Genomic DNA, 17,186 nt, shown 5'->3' with positions numbered 1-17,186 from the left:
AGGAGAGAGAGGGGGGAGAGAGGGAGAGAGAGAGAGGTCTCTTCCTCCCTCACTTTCCCTCTCTCCTTCTTCTCTCCCTCTCCCTCTCTCCCCCCTCCCTCTGCTCCTCTCCCTCATCTCTGCCTCTCCCTCCATCTCTCCCTGTCTGAGAGGGAATGAGGGAGCGGGAGAGACGGAGGGAGAGGGAGAGACGGAGGGAGAGGGAGAAGGAGGGAGGGAGAGGGAGAGAGGAAGGGAAAGGGAGAGGGAGGGAGGGCGAGACATCTCTCCCTCTCCCTCTCCCTCTCCCTTTCCCTTCCTCTCCCTCTCCTAGAGGGAGGGAGGGAGAGGGAGAGACAGAGGGAGAGGAGAGGGAGGGAGCGAAGGAGAGGGGGAGTCGGAGAAGGAGGTAGGGAGAAGGAGAGAGGGTGCCTGCTTCCCTCTCTGTCTCCCTCCCTCCCTCTCCGTGTCCCTCTCTCCCCCCTCTCCCTCTCCCTCTGTCTCTCCCTCTCTGGGAGGGAGAGAGGGAGAGGGAGCAGGAGGGAAAATGATGGAGGGATGGAGAGGGAGAGAGGGTGAGGGAGAGAAGGAGAGGAGGAGGAGAGAGGCAGAGGGAGGGAGGAAGAGACCTCTCCCTCCCTCCCTCTGCCTCCCTCCTTCTCCTCCCTCTTCTCCCTCTCTCTCCAACTCTCCCTCTCCCTCCGTCTCTCCATCTCCCTCACTCCCTCCCAGAGAGGGAGAGACAGAGGTAGAGGCAGAGCGGAACACGGAAACAAGGACAGGGAAACAGGCACAGGGAGAGAGGCAGGGACAGAGGGAGAGGAGAGGGAAGAGGGAGAGGAAAGAGAGAGAGGGAGGGAGAGAGGGAGAGACAGATGGAGAGAGAGGGAGGGAGAGAGAGAGAGGGAGAGGGAAAGAGGTAGAGGGAGAGCAGAACAGGGAAAGAGGGACAGGGAGGGAGAGAGGGAGGAGAGGAAGCAGGGAGAAAAGAGAGAAAGAACACACCATCTACATTTCTGTCAGATGACACCGGGGATCCTTACACAACCAGGAGAAAATAACACAGGGAGGCTCTTTCTCAGCTGGAACTGGCACTGCAGAGGGGGCCAAACACCACCAGGCTGGCCACACATGTCCAGCCGCCGCTCCAGCCCCGTCAGCCGTGAGTCCGGTCACCAGGGCTCTGAGTGTCTGCTCCAGGGAGCTGGGGTTCACCCTCTCACCGGGGAGGCCGGGCCAAGACCGCGGGGCCCCGGGCTGGACACATAGGGGGAAAAGCATCCCCACAGGACAGCTTGTGCGAGCAGATTCAGCTGCCAGATTCTAGAGGCCCGGGACCACCCTGTGGCCCGTGAAAAACAGGAGGCCACGAGGGTCTTGCATCGTGATTCCTGTCCGTTGGACTGTAAAGTTTATGTAGGGAATCTTGCAAACAGTGGTAACAAGGCTGAATTGGAACGAGATTTAGGCTATTACGGACCACTCTGAAGTGTGTGGGTTGCTAAAAGCCCTCCCGGCTTCGCTCTTGTTGAATGTGAAGATCCCCGAGATGCAGCCGATGCTGTCCGAGAACTAGATGGGAGAACACTATGTGGCTGCCCAGTAAGAGTGGACCTGTCGAATGGGGAAAAGAGAAGTCGAAATCGTGACCGCCTCCTTCTTGGGGTCGTCGCCCTCGAGATGATTATCGGAGGAGGAGTCCTCCACCTCCCACACATCTCCAAGATGGAGAGCCTTCTCCGTCAGCCAGAGCAGGTCCCTTTCTAGATATAGGAGAAGAGAGAGATGACTGTCCCAGGAGAGAAATCACAAGCCGTCCCGATCTTTCTCTAGGTCTCCTAGCCGATCTAGGTCAAATGAAAGGAAATAGAAGACCACTTTGCAAGAGGAGTGGTGTACAGGCAATAACTTCATTTGACAGGAGTATGTACAGAAAATTCAAGTTTGGTTTGAGACTTCTGAAGCTTGGTGCACTTTTTAAATGTTTTAGTTGTTCACATTTGTTTGTCTCTTGGGACAGTGACCCATAAAGGTGTCATTCTCTATGGTTTGAAATGGGTCACATGAGGCATGTGATATGAAGAGTTGTTACCTTCCAATGTTCCCTTAAGCAAAATTGAATTTGCTTTGAATTTTTGGTCTTGCCTAGACTGATAATAAAACTTTAACTCCTGCCCACCTAAAGTGTGATGTTTACTATTATGGAAACAACACTGGCAAACATGGAAAAGACTTTCTGTAGCTGGGATATGGTATGCAGCTGTAGTTAAGCAAGCAGTCTTTAAAAGGTGCTGTGAACACAAGCCAGCAGGTAAAAATGAAAGCCGCACCCTTACCCTAGATTAGAGGTTTAAAAATTCCACTAGTCTTCACACGGGACAAGAGGTTGTCCAGGGAGTTGAGAATCTAAGAAGTTTCAAGGAAGTTAGTTTACCTTTGAGTTAGGTCATAAGTCCCCTCTGTGATTGCTGTACATGAATACATAGCTCTTTGTAATATTTTTTGGAAATCTGAGATGATCAAGATACCAATGTCCTGCCGGATTAAGAGTATTGTAGAGCTGAACTTTGAGTTACTGTGCAATTTTTTTTTTCATGCTGTCATTTGTAATATGTTTTGTGAGAATCCTTGGGATTAAAGTTTTGGTTGCAAAAGAAAAGAAGAAAAGAAAAGAATCCGCCTGCCAGTGCAGGGGACACAGGTTCAAGCCCTGGTCCGGGAAGATCCCAGGTGCCGCAGATCAACTAAGCCCGTGGGCCACAACTACTGAGCCTGCGCTCTAGATCCTGGGAGCCAGAACTACTGAGCCCCCACGCACAACTACAGAAGCCCGCACGCAACGAAGACCCAACGCAGCAAAAAAAAAAAAAAAAAAAAAAAAGACGCTACTGGCCAGGTGATCAAGGGTAAAATCATTTGTCATAAGTCCCGTTGATGGTGTGTATCCTTGACGTGACCTGAGGAGAATGGCATTTTTATCTCTGTCTGGATCTTCCGCCCCAAACCCCATAACTCCAGACCAACCATAAGAAAACATCAGAAAACAAACAGACAAACAAATTGAGGGACAAAATACCTGACCAGTCCTCCTCAAAACTTTCAAGGTATCAAAACCCAGGGACATCTGAGAAATGTCACAGCCCAGAGGAGACTGGGACAGAAAAAGGATGTTAGGGGAAAACTAGGGAAATGCTAATGAAGTGTGGACTTTAGTTAATAACAATGTATCCATCTTGGTTCCTTAGTTGGATAAACATGTCATACTAACGTACTAACGTGTTGGAGATAGGGTTACTGGGTCAGGGTCCACGGCACTCTACACTCTGTACAGATCTTTGCCACTTTTTTGTAACTCTAAGCTATTCTAAAATTAAGCGAGTACTGAACAGAGATAAGAATGTTATTTCCCTGATTTGAACATGCCTGAGTTTCTTTTCATGGTCACATTTTTGCTATCTGGATGTGTCTTGGAATCAGTAGCAAAGGAGAGTTGCCAGCCCCTGGAAAGATGTGGGTGGTTTGCAGGTGGCTTGCTCTGGAGCTGAAGACCACGGTGGGAAGTCTGCAGCCTCGGGCTGCACTTAGAACCATGGGAGGGGATGGGCCAGCTCAGTTAGGGATGGAACCTATAAGTAAAACTTTTTTCTTTTCCATTATGGCTTATCACAGGATGTTGAATATAGTTCCCTGTGCTAGACAGTAGGATGTTGTAGTTTATCCATCCTATATTTAATAGTTTGCATCTGCTAACCCCAAACTCCCAATCCAACCCTCCCTCACTCTTTCTCCCCCTTGGCAACCACAAGTCTGTTCTCTATGTCTGTGAGTCTGTTTTTGTTTCGTAGACGAGTTCATTTGTGTCGTATTTTAGATTTCACATATAAGTGAGATCATATGATATGTGTCTTTCTCTTCTGACTTACTTCACTTAGTATGGTAATCTCTAGGTCCATCCACATTGCTGCAAATAGCATTATTTCATTCTTTTTATGGCTGGATAATATCCCATTGTATATATGTACCACATCTTCTTTATCCATTCATCCATCAGTGGACATTTAGGTAGCTTCCATGTCTTGGCTATTGTAAATAGTGCTGCAATGAACATTGGGGTGCATGTATCTTGTCTTTCTTTTTTTTTTCTTTCTTCCTTTCTTCCTCCCTTTCTTTCCTCCTTTCTTTCTTTCTTCCTTTCTTCCTTTATTTCTTTCTTCCTTTCTTTCTTCCTTGCTTCCTTCCCTTCTTTCTTTCTTTCTCTCTCTCCCTCTCTCTCTTTCTTTCTTTTTCTTTCTTTCTTTCTTTTTTTTTTTTGTCACACAGCATGTGAGATCTTAGTTCCCTGACCAGAGATGGAACCCATGCCCCCCGCACTGGAAGCACGGAGTCTTAACCACTGGAGCACCAAGGAGATCCCAGGGGTGTGTGTATAGTTTTGAATTAGAGTTTTCTCCAGATCTATGCCCAGGAGTGGAATTGTGGGACCCTATGGCAGCTGTATCTGTTGCTGCACGTCTCACATCAACCACCTGCACTCCAATCCTTGCTCTCAACGTCATCTTTGGGGAACCCAACCTGCGACAGGGACCTTGACAAGAAGAAATGGCTCAGGGAAAAGCTACCTGCACAGGGAGGAGATAGAGGCCATCGCCCCTGGGGTGCGGCGCGGAGAGTGGGCACAGAGATTTGTCATTTCACCCCCGATGCCCATCTCAGCCCTCCTGGCTGCCCCACTCTAGGTCACCTCGGGATACAGAGGTGACCCGGTTAGAGTCCCTGCCTGTGCAGGAATCTGGGGGCACCAGCGGGTCTGAATAATATTAGTGCAGGGTCTCCCCTGCGGCACTGGGGTTATTCGGGGCGGGTCATCCTCTGCTGAGGGCCCCTCCTGGGCACTGTGTGGGGTTTAGCAGCAGCCCTGGCCACACCCCTTTGATTCCAGGGGCCCCTCCCCCCCAGTTGTGACAACCACAGATTTTCCCCACACATCACGGAAGAACTGGGTGAGGCGGGGGCAGGATGGCCCTGGGCGAGGACAGCTGTGTTGAAGCAACCAGCCTGGCCCAGGGCAAGGTCTGCCCCAATCCCGTCAGCGCCTGCATTTAGACCTGCCCCTTTCCTCTCCCACCTCCTCTGCCCTGCAGTGGTCTCCGAGACATCATTGCCATGTGATAAATCACACCTTCTCAGTCGACTGTTTGCTGCCCTCGCTAGAACGTGAGCTCTTTGAGGACAGGGATGCTGTTATGTCCCCAGCACCTAGAAGAGTGTCTGCTGTGTAGTAGATGCTTCATAAATACTTGCTGAATAAAGGAGTTGAATAAAGGGATGAGTGGATGGATGAATGAAGGTTACAATGGAAGGAGGGGGGAGATTCCCTTTCTGGCTCTCGGGGGTTGGGAGATCAAGTGAAAGATCCGTCCTAAATAGGCTGATCAGCCTTCTGGGGTTCCCCGGGACTGAGGGTTTCCCCAGAGTTCCAGCGCTCAAACCTGAGCGGTCCTGGGCAAACTGGGGGCGGGTGTTGGTCACCCTATCTAAACACAGTAACAATTCCAGCTGCAATAGCAATGGCCAATGACCTCTATGGTCTTATTGACCATGCACAGTTCTTTACCTGGCAGGGAAGGGTGGGCCGGGATGGGAATTCTGGTGATCCAGGGCGGGTGAGGGCACACCCCGGGCTTGTGTAGGGGAGTCCAGGAAGGTTCTGGAGGAAGTGACAGTGACACAGGGGGGAGGGAGGAGTCTAAGGAAGAACATCCCACATGACAACGTGTGCCAATGGCCCTGGGCCCAAGGTCACACCTGACCAGGGCTTGCCTTTTTTTTTTTTTTTCTAATTTACTTTTTCCCACATGGATATGCAATTGTCCTAATGCCATTTATTGAAAACTCCTTAATTTCCCCACTTTCTGTCATATCAAGTTCTCATAGATCTGTTTCTGGACCTTTATTCTATACCATAGAGCTATACGTCCCGTCCTTGCACGACTAGGGCTGTTTCATCACTATAACTTTATTTTTTATTCATTTATTTTTCTTGGCCATGCCGTGCGGCATGTGGGATCTTATTTCCCTGACCAGGGATCGAACCCGCGCCCCCTGCCAGTGGAAGCTCGGAGTCTTAATCACTGGACCTCCAGGGAAGTCCCCAGGGTTTGCTTTGACATCCATCGAATGGTGGCAGGTGGGCACGGGGAGCAGCTGTCCTGTGAGCCATCCTGTGTAGAAATGCAGGCTGGAGGGGAGGACAGATGGAGCGGGAGGGGAAGAAGCGGAGGAGGGAGGGAGGGCGGGCGAGAGACAGACAGAGCATGAAAGCTGAAAAGAGCTCCTAGTGCCGGGAGCCTTGGAGCCAGAGCCTGGGAGCCAGGGTGACTGGCTCTCCTCCCTGGTGTGTGTGTGTGTGTGTTGCGGGGGGTGGCTCTGGGCTTCTCAGGCTGGGAATGGGGTGCACAGAGCAGGGACGGAGCAGGGACCCTTCTCTCTGGGACCTCGTGGGCCATCCTCAGCTCAGAAAGCTGAGCCACTCCTGGCCCTACGAGTGGGGGGGCTTATCCTCCCTGTCCCCTGGATCACACCCCCTCACACACAACTTCCCCGTGTGTGTTCCCAGCAACCAAGAGAATCTGTTTTTAAAAGATTTGGGGGAGGGGGGTAAACATACAAACAAGAGCAGAATGGATACTTTTTCAGAATGTGAATGGCTCTGTGTAAGCCCACCCCCAGGGTAACCACAGTCCTGACCTCTAACACCCTTGACGAGTCAGCCTTGGTCTGGGCTTGCGGACCCACGGAAGCTTCCTCATCCCCTCCTTCAGATCCCGTCTCTCCCTTGGCGTCTTTGTGAGAAGCACCCGGGGAAGTGGGACTGCTAGGCTGTACTGCTGCTAGAACTCCACCTGGGCTCCACCAGGCTCCAGCCCCCCACCCTGTGCACCTCTCTGACCCTGAGGCACCTCAACTGGTAGCAGCCGCATCACCTTCCCTCCTGGGACTTGTGACACTTAAGGGAGACACCGCAAGGACAAGCCTTTGGCTCCCTGGCTGGCAAAGAGCAGGTGCTCAATTGTCATAAGTGTCCGTATCAGTGAGGGTTCTCCAGACAAACAGAATCCATAGGGTGTGTGTGTGTATATACACACACACGTACATATGTACACGCGTACAAAAATATACAGCAGTGTATCTATGCAGTATGCATACACACATATACACATATAGTATATACAATACACACCTACCTGTATACACACATATAAAAGGCATAGTTTGTATATCTACAGTATGTATACACACATATGCACATAACATATACAATACCCACATACATAGACACTATACATACACACATATAAAATGCATCGTTTGTATGTATACAGTATGCACACATACGTATAACATATGCAATATACACACCTAGGTACATATATGTCATACATATAGACACACATACAAAGATATTTAGGTGTGTATATAGACAGTATACATACATACACATATAATACATGCAATACGTACACGTACATACATATAGACACACATATACACCTACATATAAAAGCATATAGCATAAAAATATATATGTACTGTATATATAAATTCATCGTATGTACACGTACATATATCATATATATCAGATATATACATATATACAATGTATACACACACATACACACCTATATGTAAATATGCGCATGTACATACACATATAAATACATACGCAAGTGTGTATATAACAGTATATACATATATACATGTAACACCTAGAAACATATACACATACAGGTATACAACATATATACACACCTATATATAAATACACACTGTATACATACATACAGTGTACATAAACTGTATATCTACACACACCCATATATCAATATATGGGTGTGTGTATATACACAGCATGTTCACATTTATAAAATGTATACTATATATATGCACATACATACATGTATACAATATATACACACAAATATATAGGCTTGTATGTATACTGTATATAGTACTTACACATATACTACAAACGCACGCACATATAAACATATGTGTATACATATATATAATATGTATGCACACATATAGAAATTAATAGGCTTGTATATATTCAGCATTTTTACATATATAGTTTTGTTTTAAGGAGTTGACTCATGTGACCGTGAGGCAGGCAAGTCAGGGCAGGACTCTGGGCTGGAGACACAGGGAAGAGCTGATGTCCCAAGGCCATTGGAGGAACAGTTCCCTCTTTCTTCGGAACCTCATTTTTCTCTCCAGTCCTTCAGCTGATGGACGAGGCCCACCCACGCCACGGCATTGACAATCTCCTTTACCCAAGGTGGACCAATTTCAGTGTTCATCTCTTCTGAAAAATACCTTCCTGGCCACATCTGGAATAATGTTTGTGGTTGCCGGGGCCCCACGCAGTGCGCACATGAGATTAACCATCCCCGTGGCGATGATGACACTTTATTTTCTCCCTTGACCATTGTCACTACTATTCCAATTAAAATGGCAGCGCCATGAGGGCAGGGCATTTCCTTTTTTGCCAGTACTGAGCGTCCAGGGTCTGGTGCCTAGCATAGGTTAAATACAGGGCATTTTTGTGAACAGAAGCCGGGATTCCGGCTGTCATATTTAATGAGGAATTATAGTCTTATTATTGGGTGTGTGTGTGTGTGTGTGTGTGTGTGTGTGTGTGTGTGTGTGTGTGTGTGTGTGTGTCACGGTACGTCAAGGGCGGGAGTCGAACCCGCCACCCCAAGCCCCGAGGGGGTCTCCCCGGGTCCCGACTTCGGGCCGGTGCCGGTGGCCGGGGGCAGCCGAAGACGTGCGTGCGTGCGTGCGTGCGTGCGTGCGTAGGTGGAGCGGGCGAGTCCACGGGGTGGGCGGCGCGCGCGCGCCGCGAGTGAGTGGTTCAGCCCGGCCCCGGCTCATTGTGCTCGCCTCACGCCGGCCCGAGTTGGCGGCAGCGCTGGAGGTCCCGGGCCTGTGACCACAAAGAGGGAGCCGGGGGCCAGACGGGAGCGCGGCGGCGGCGGCGGCGGCGGCGGCGGTGGCTGAGGTCCAGGCCAGGCCCCCTCCCCTCAGCCTCCCGCCCGCCCGCCCGCCCCGCCCCCGCCGGCGGGCGTCCCGCCCCTCCCCCCAACCGCCAGACTAGCCTGGTGCGGGGGCCGCGCGCGAAGACATGGGGGAGAAGTTGGAGCCCAGGCTGGAGTCGTCCGTGGGGGCCGAGCCCGCCGTCTACCCGTGGCCGCTGCCGGTCTACGTGAGTGCCACCCGTCCCCTCTTCCCGGACCCCCGCCCCTCTTCCCCCACGGCGCGCGCTGAGCCCACCGAGAAACGGAGCGACTCGAGTCGCCAGACCCTCTTTGGAGCCCCCCTTCCCGCCCCGCCGTGGTTCTCCGCGGCCGTGTCCAGCCCCCGCGCGCAGGGTGGGCAGAGGGGAGCCGGGGCCGGCCGGGGGCGCAGACTCGGCCGCGGGGACCCCGCGCTTCCGAGGGGCGCCCGAGCCGGGCTGCCGTTGGCTCTGTAGGGCTGGGGACCCCGGTCCCCCCGGGCCTGGACTGCCGGCGGGCTTGCCCTTCCGTACTTTATGATCTGACATGTAGGGTTTCTTTTTCCTGGTAGTTTATTCTTAGCGCTGTCAACGTGCTTAGCTTTTTTATTTTTGAGGACACCCTTTCCTTCCTCTCTCCAGTTTTTTGTGTTTTTGTTTTGTGGTGTTTTAGTTAGGCATTTTGTCCCTCTGATCTTGAGTGGGTGGGCTGGCTGGACCCTTGGAGAGGAGGCGTTGTCTCCCCTAATTTGAGTGGGTGGGCTGGCAGGGCCCTTGGAACGGAGGCATTGTGTCCTGTAATTTTAGTGGGTGGGCTGGCTGGACCCTTGGAGAGGAGGCATCCTGTCCCCTGATCTTGAGTGGCCTTTGGCAAATGACACGCCGAACGGAAATTTACACAGGCGTCCGGTGATTCCAGAAATGCAGGGTGTCCGGGCAGGTGGGCGCCCGGCCTCTCGTCCCCCGTGGCGGCGTGGTGCGCGTGTTGTTGTCTCAGGGTTTACGCTTGGGCCCTGCAGCCCACCTTCGGGAGGGAAAGCGCAGCGGGCGCCTTGGGCCGGCGCCTTTGGGGCGCCCTTTCGTGCGCTCGGCTTGCGGGGGACCGGCCTGCAGGGGAGCCGGCGGGGAAGCCCGCGCGACCCGCCGCCCCTCGCGCGGGCTCCGTGTGTCTCAGTTTGTGGAAACTGTGTCGCGGCCGGGTGCGGGTCGGGACGCTGGGACCGCCTGGGAGCCGTTGTTGACTCCGGTCCCCGGTTCTCCGCAGTTCTCCGAGGTCGGAGGGTTTCCAGCCCGCCACTGCGCGCTGGCGCCTTCTATTTTTTGCTCTTCCTGTGGCCAGAGGCGCGGCTGAGTTGTGCACCCATCCCTCACTCTCCGTGTCCCTCTTCCTTTATTGTCTGGTTACTCGCTGGTTACTTTCCTCCCTCCCATTTTATCATTATCTGTGAGTTTTATTAACATGACGTTTACTCCCTCTTTTAAATTAATAATGAAGGAAACTGTGAAATGGTACTTTTATCTTTAATGGCTGATGCTGTAAAAGTGACAATTGCAATGCAAGCATCTTTCCCTCACTTGACTCCTGTCATGCATCTCAGTAGTGTCTCTGTGACAGGACTTGAAATGATAGCACCCACATCTCTTGCAGCTCATTCACACTGAAGGGATATAATCCTCGGTTTGCTATCACAGCCACTTGCCCAGCTCAGACTGTGATGTCACAAACCAAAGATGATTCTCCCTCAGCAGGAAGAAGCCGGAGAGATGAATCTCCCCCATGATGGACCATCAGCCTTATTCAAATTTGGTCACTTCATGAAGAAAAATTAACCATAATAAAGATCAAAGATACCGGCTAGTTGAAATACCCTGTTGAATTAAGCTTGAAAAACTTTTCCATGATACTGGAATGAAGGAAGTTCTTTCAGAATTCTAAGGAAAAATTTGAGAGTTATAATAATGCAGATATCAGTAAATATTTATGGAATTAAAAATATTATGTAGTGCTGGTCCCTTTAAATGTTAACACTTAAAAATAGCTTATAGGTATGTTTCTTATTTTCTATGCAAAATTATGTGGCTTGCTATTTCAGACAAAGATGACATATCAATCTGAAAAGAGTCGGCAAAGACACAAAATGGATGTACTTTCTCTTGACCTATACACCTACTTTTATGTTCTCATGGTTTAAATAAAAAGTACAGCTTTTGGGTTATTTAAGAAGAGCAGAAGCTAAAAATACAGTACTAAATATCATTGCAAGGATTTGGTAGCCAAAACATTTGCTCCATTTCTAGGAAAGAATCCATTAAGACAAAATTATATTACTTTTATAATATAATACTTTTTATATCATGTGCGCTTGAAAAACATTCTAAGTTACAGAAACAATTAGACAGTCATTGAGTACTCCCCAAGATGTTCAAAATCTCTTTAGTTGTTAAATCTATCAACACACAACACAAAAACTCTCATAAATAAACCACATCTTCAGGTATCCAACCAAATCTTCTAGCATAAAATTCCTTATCCGTTTGTACCCATGAGATGCTAAAGTTGAAGCAGTTTTCAACTTGAATCATTGATAAATGATGTGTTAAAAATTAGCTAATGTTTTTATTCTTTACTTTTTCACTTAAAATGAAGAAGAAACTGTAGATTGGGCTAATTTGGAATAAATTGCTATAGAGTTGTTTTTGGAAAGCTGTTATTTAAATCTCAATAATCATTATTCAGAATGGGTTATTATAGAGGAATAGCTTGATTTAGATAGGAAAGAGAAATGAAGGTTCACTGGGACTGATGCTAACCAGGGCTAAAGGGGAGGTGGGTTTGCTCATCCATTGTCTTTAGAAGATAAATCATAGAAGCAACGTCCCTAACCTGGTGGGACCTGGGTCTCTTTGTACATTACAATGAGTAAATAAAATCCAGAAGACTTGAGGAATGTCATTTTATACCCCCTTCAGTTCTATCTATTGGAAGCAAATTGTTTGAGTATAATATTGTTAATCTCTTCTTTTTGCCTAAGTTAAACAATTCTTTGAGTTGAAATAGTTTTGTAACTTAAAAAATATATGCCTATTTTCAAAGCATGTCAGGTTACAAAATATAATGAGGAAAAAGATGAATTCTTAAGGGTTCAGGTCCATGTCAGTACAGTTAAAAAATACTTTTAGTGAGGGCTGGTATACAAAGTATTTTGAAATTTTTAAATAAACATTTTTCTCTGCAACAAATTGATACACTACAGTATTACTGCTTGTATTTGAATTGCTGCTTTCCTTTACTGGAAAATGACGGGTGAATTTCTGTAATGAATTCCGACTTATGACATTTAAGGTTATTTATAGACTGTCTTGAAGAGAGTGATGGGATCATGTAATTTACTCTATTAATTAAAAGTTGAAAGAAGGAAAGAATTCAGTGAAATGGAAGAATTTCAAATTTGACTTATCAGGCAAGTACTGAATAATTACTTTAGATAGATTTCCCTATATTATCGGAAGATAATCTCCTATATCATCTCTTACCACCATCAGAAAACCACCCCCCAAAAGGGGGACCTCATTCATATTGAAAATAACTTCTTAACGTGCAGGCATTACAGTAGGGCATTCTAGACACTGGGGGAGGGAAAAACCATTGTATTTTTTTCTAACATTCATGTTCAACTTATTTCCAAAGTTCTTTAAAGTGTGGCATTCTTACAGGTAGACAATGTTGCTGAACAAGCGTTTGTTTCTTCCCTGTTCTTCCCCCAGGCTCAAAGATTTGGAAAGAGATAGTTAACAGAAAAGGTAAGGTAATCTCCACCTTAACAAAATATATGATCAAATGTGACCATTTGACAGATACTATGTAGTTCATAAAAACAAAATTAAGTGGAATTGGCTCTCTTTTCCCTAAAGTTGAGGATGACGTGGATGTTTCTGTCTAATGTGCTGTACTAATAGGCTATTATGGGTTAGCTTTTGGTAACTCATCGAGTTTCCCAGTCTGGGTTCCGTACCATCAAGTCTGGATTATAACTTGTCCTGGTCACACTGTTTTTCCAAATCAGTTTTGTTCTAGTACTCTATTATGTGTCTGTTTCACCTCTAATCTTTCCATTTGTCACCACTCTGGAGATGGTGTGTGATATGATCTTAACGGAAACATCAGGAACATGTCTTGCGAATATTTAGTTTTCTTTTTGGCCGACTCAGCATTGCCTGCCATTCAGTCATTGTTATGTGACCAGGCAGTGTAACTATTTGTGTATTAGTCCATTGGTTCCTACCTTGGGAATGTGGAGACTTGTAAACCTCTGTCCTTCCCTTAGGAATGCATGAAGGAGAAACGGAATCTCTTGCGTGGATTTCTGCAGACAGAAATAAAGAATCAGTTGTGTGACTTGAAAACCAAACTACATAGAGAAGAATTATCAGAGGTAAGTCGTCAGCATCCCGGCGGCTAGAAAACGTTTCCTCCCATGTAACTTGTCTGTGACCAGGGAGGCAGAATAATCCCACCTCTCCCTGTTCCCTGATAGTTATGAAGGAAGCGCCTGTGTTTCCTTATTCTCTCATGGCCCCTTGTTTACAGTCACTGCTACTTAAATGATCCTTTCCTGCTGTAGGAGGGCTACCTGGCTCAAGGCAGATCCCTTTTAAATAAAGATTTGTCCTTGGAGAACAGAGCTCATGCTTTCAGTTGGGAAGTGAACGGCTGTCTAGAAAACGGGAGCCAGACAAGTGGTGAGGAGCGCAGAGTGGAAATAGCAGAGAAAAACAAGTCCCCCAAACCTGTTTCCAAACTTTGCATGCCCAGGAGAAGCAAGTCCGATGGAGAAACAAACTGTAAGAGCGCTTGACTCGTTTGACCTCGTTGGAATCTGGTGCCACCTAAGGGGAGGACAGACTTGGCGCCATAGGGTCTGTCTGTTCCCCCCACACACAACCCCTCCACCGGCAGTACTTGTTTTTTGTGTATCCTTTTTTTTGGTGGGGGGATGGCTGTGTTGCTCGGCTTGTACCATCTTAGTTCTCCAACCAGGGATCGAACCCCGGCCCTTGGCAGTGAGAGTGCCGAGTCTTAACCACTGGACCGCCGTGGAATTCCCTCTTGTGTATACGTCTAACTAGCTTAGATATATACTTTAAATTTTTGTCTTCAACCAAGTTATAGAGCATTAGATCCCCAAATGCGGTTGAATTTATGAGGTATAAGATAACAGGAGCTGCTGATATCTATGACTTGTAAGTTACATGCCTGTTTAAGCTAAACATTTATTCTTAGACTCCTTCCCCACTTGTAGTCAGAGTAACTCTTCTGGAATTTTTAAAAAAAGAGCATGGGACTTGAGCTCAGGTCAGGTGCTTGGCCACTTCATCTTTTGACGAAATAAACGGAGGCTCTGTTTCCTTGTGCGTCTCAGGGTTGGGCCCCTCATACAAGAGCTTGTGTTGAAATGGCCCAGCAGACTGGCAGGTGCTAATTTGATGAGTTTATCAAGATGGTGGTTGCTGAGAATAAGAAGAGAAGGTTACTTAATCCTCAGAACCTGGTCTCTGCACCAGCTTGGTAATGCTGAAGAACTGTACCTTGGCTGTGAACTCTTTATTCATAGTGGCTTTTTTGTTTCTTTTTCTTTAAGCAGCTGAAGTCTCATCTAGCCCCAGGATTAGAAGGCAAACTGCCAGGCAGACCACCATCACATCTCATTTCACAAGGAGGTCAGTATATAATGAATGGACAGCCCCCATTTTAGGGGCCAACGGTTTTTGGTAAAACACATATAAATTAGTAGGATGTAACTTAGTAATTCTGACTTCCACATTGCTTCGGTTTTCCTTTTGATATTCTGTTATTAGACATTCGTGAACAGCATTTCTGAAGATCTCATCCATTTTTACTCTTCACATAGGCAACTTCAAATGTACATGCACAGAATTACCAAGGATAGTAAAATGAACCCCTGTGTACCTATCACCCAGTGTCAACAGTTAACATCTCCTGGCTGTTGTTTCATCTATACCCCCACATGCTCCAAGTGAAAATTGTTCCAAATGGATTACAGCTCCATACCCACCCATCTCCTCCCAGTTGGATTACTTTGAAACAAATCGGACATGTCATCTTATCCACACCTACTGTATTTCTAGATGACAAGGTCTCTTTCTCTGACAAGTTTTTTATTCATATTTTGCCATAATTGCTAACATCTAGCAAACAGTCTTTTGAAGAAGACAAAACAGGCCTTATAAAGTGTAACAGTTCCTTACTAACAAATATATAGCAGTGTTCATTCTTCCCCTTGTGTAACAGAGTTTGGTTGATTTGCTCCTTAAGCCTTTCGAGTGATAGATTCCTTATCTTCTTGCCATTGATTTAAAGAAAATAGGTCTTTTTTTCTAATAGCGTCTAGGTCTGGCTGACTGCATCGTTTTGGTGGTTAATGTGTTCCCTTGCCTCCAGTTTTCTGTAAACTGGTAGTTAGGTCTAGAGTCTTGATCAGATTCCAGCTTTATTTTGTGAGACTTCATTGACAGCATGGGGCTGTCCATCAGAGGCATGTAATGTCTCTTCGGTGATTGTAGCAGCCATTGATCAAAGTCTAGATCCATTATTTCTTAAGGTTTGCAAAATGGTGGTATTCTAAACCTGTCATCCAAAGAAACATTAAGCTCGAAGCTTCTTTTAATGTCCTGGCAAAAAGGGCTTCTCAGAGGGAAGAGGGGACCATGCCCTGAATCTTTCCAAAGAGAGGGTACTCTTGGTAGGGAGGAATATGAGTTGTTTCGTGCCCACTGGAGGTCTAGGGTCTGGTGAGCTAACAGTTGGCTTTACTGTGTGTGTGTGTGTGACAGGCCTGCCAAACGGAAACCTGAGGAAGACCCTGAAAAAGCAAAATCGGATGATTCTGTCGATGAAGAAGAAAAAGACCAGGTAGGGCTCGCATTTAAGTTTCTTAACTCTGCCTTTTTTTGGTACACTTGCTGGTAATTGTGAATTTATACTTGGTCTGTCTATGGACCGTAAGTGACTGAGAGGGTGTTAGAACACACCCCTGGACCCAGGGCAGTACGAAGTGTATTATGGTTAGCCCCGAGGACTCAGCAGGCCCGTAACTTTGGTCTGTTCTCTCCTGTCTACCTTCCTACGTCTCCAGCTGTCAAGATTTGACAGTCGAACCAGCAGATGTGATGTGTTCAAAGCATTTGCTTCTGATGTCAGATAAGCTCCTTTCCCACATCGAATTTCTCTATAAAAGCAGAATTGTCGTGTTATTATGTGTATTGTAACAATGCTGCTTAGACTTTTTAGGTTAGAAAACTGGTGGCTTGCCAGAGACCTCCAATATAGAAAATGTCAGTCTCCAGCACTGTCTCATGTGACTTGAGGGGCAAACCTAGGTACTACCAGATGGTCACACGCTCTCTATTTCATTCCTGCCACAGGATTAGCTGTGTAAGTCGGGAAGTCTGTAGGTTTACAGGTGGGTAGTAAATGCCCTGTTACCTGCTAAAGATGAGTATCCGTGGTTTGCTCTAAGGCAGGGTTTCTCAACCAAGGCATTGACTTTTGGGGCCAGATAAACCTTTGCTGTGGTGTGTGAGTCCTGTGCATCGTAGAGTGTTTAGCAAGGTCCCGACCTCTTACTCACTAGGTGCCCGTAACATTCCCTCTCTCTCCTCCCAGTCGTGACAGCCAAAATCACCTTCAGACTTCTCCAGATGTCCCCTGGGGGGCACAGTTGCACTCAGTGAGAAGCAGTGGACTCAAGGCTACCAATATCTTTGAGGTAGACTTGACGTCCTGTTGTGAAAGACATACTCATTCTCCTGTTTTTATTTTGGAAATTAGATGCCACTGTTCATGATCGTTATTCAGATGTCTGTCATTAAGCTTCGTCAGACTACCCACTCACAGGTGGGACACTGAGACAGAGGGAAACAGCTTGTCCAAGTCACATGGCCACATCCCTTGCCTCCTAAGAAAACGTGTCACAAGTGAAAGCAAGCTGGCTCTTGTAATATTGACAAGTCTTTTTCTTTAAACAAATGTGCCAGTTTTAGAGTTGTTCTTTGCCCTCTAACCTTTTGGAGGGCTTACATAGCCTTCAAGCTTCTAAAGAAACGAACTGGGGCACTCTTTCCCAAGCAG

Source organism: Eschrichtius robustus, chromosome 1 (genome assembly GCF_028021215.1).
Source record: "Eschrichtius robustus isolate mEscRob2 chromosome 1, mEscRob2.pri, whole genome shotgun sequence".
NCBI lineage: Eukaryota > Metazoa > Chordata > Mammalia > Artiodactyla > Eschrichtiidae > Eschrichtius > Eschrichtius robustus.
The sequence above is the reverse complement of the archived record's forward strand: the minus strand, read 5'-3'. Positions refer to the sequence as shown.